Here is a 1,093-nt window from a genome sequence, read left to right on the forward strand (position 1 = left end):
TGTGGCTGACGACGCACAGCCCCACGCCCCACGCACGGCCCGGCACATAGGACTGTGGCCCAGAGGCCCTCCGAGGGCAGGGCCAGGTGACGGATGCGCGCCGCCCCCCCCCCCCCCGCAGGGCTCAGGAGGGTGCCTGGCGCGCGGGCGTCCTAGGCGAGAGGGGCGGCGCACACGGGGGCGCTTGGGCGTGCTTGCACACACGCGTGGATGCTCCAGGTGTGCAGGCAACCATCAGCCGATGCCCAAATAGACAGGCACTTTGGAAAAGACGCGAACTTTCAACTGCAGCGAGCAGACCGCAGAGGCCGTGTCCGCGGGCCCTCCAGCCCCGCCCAGTGGGGAGTCAGCCTCCAATCACTTCCTTCCACCGAAATGAAAAATGAAAGCAATTCACAGAAAAGAGTGTTTTACCATTTTGACAAAACGGCAAAAAACTCTTAAGAAGAATAACCCAAGATCAGTAAAACACTCCGGAGAGACAGTAACTGATGAGGCGTCTCATCTGATGGACTGTGTCTCCACCTGGGTGCCTGAGCTCAGGAGACCCCAGAGCTCAGGGCTGGGTGCCAGGCCCCGCCCCCCACCGGGCCGTGGTGACGCCCCCCCAGGCCCCGCCCCCCAGCCGGGCCAAGGTGACGCCCCCACCCAGGCTCAGTGACAACCCCTCCCATGGTGACCCTCTGACACCGCCTCCTCTGCTTCCTCCCAAGGTCACTGACGAGCTGAAATGAAATTCCCGGGAATCCTCCAGGACCGGAGGACACAGTGCCGGGAAAGCACCGCCAGCCTCTGCAGGGGGCCTTGGTGCTGAAGCCCAGGAGGGCGGCTCCCACCAGCAGGGCGCCTCCCTAAGCCGGGCCAAGTGGACCCCCGCTTTGGGGGGTTCTCCCGACCCCAGGGGCCCTCCAGGACAGGAAGGGCGTCCCCCCACCAGCCCCACAGCGAGGCCCCAGGTCCGTCCAGCACCAGCCTCAGACGAGCCCACTCTGTGCCACGTCTGAGCAGACAGGCCTGAGTGTGTCCCCTGACAGCGCCCTTCCCTGGGCTCCTCCCCAGACACGTGATGCCCTCCCCCACCTGCCAGATGTGA

Source organism: Suricata suricatta, chromosome 6 (assembly GCF_006229205.1).
Source record: "Suricata suricatta isolate VVHF042 chromosome 6, meerkat_22Aug2017_6uvM2_HiC, whole genome shotgun sequence".
In the NCBI taxonomy this organism is placed as follows: domain Eukaryota; kingdom Metazoa; phylum Chordata; class Mammalia; order Carnivora; family Herpestidae; genus Suricata; species Suricata suricatta.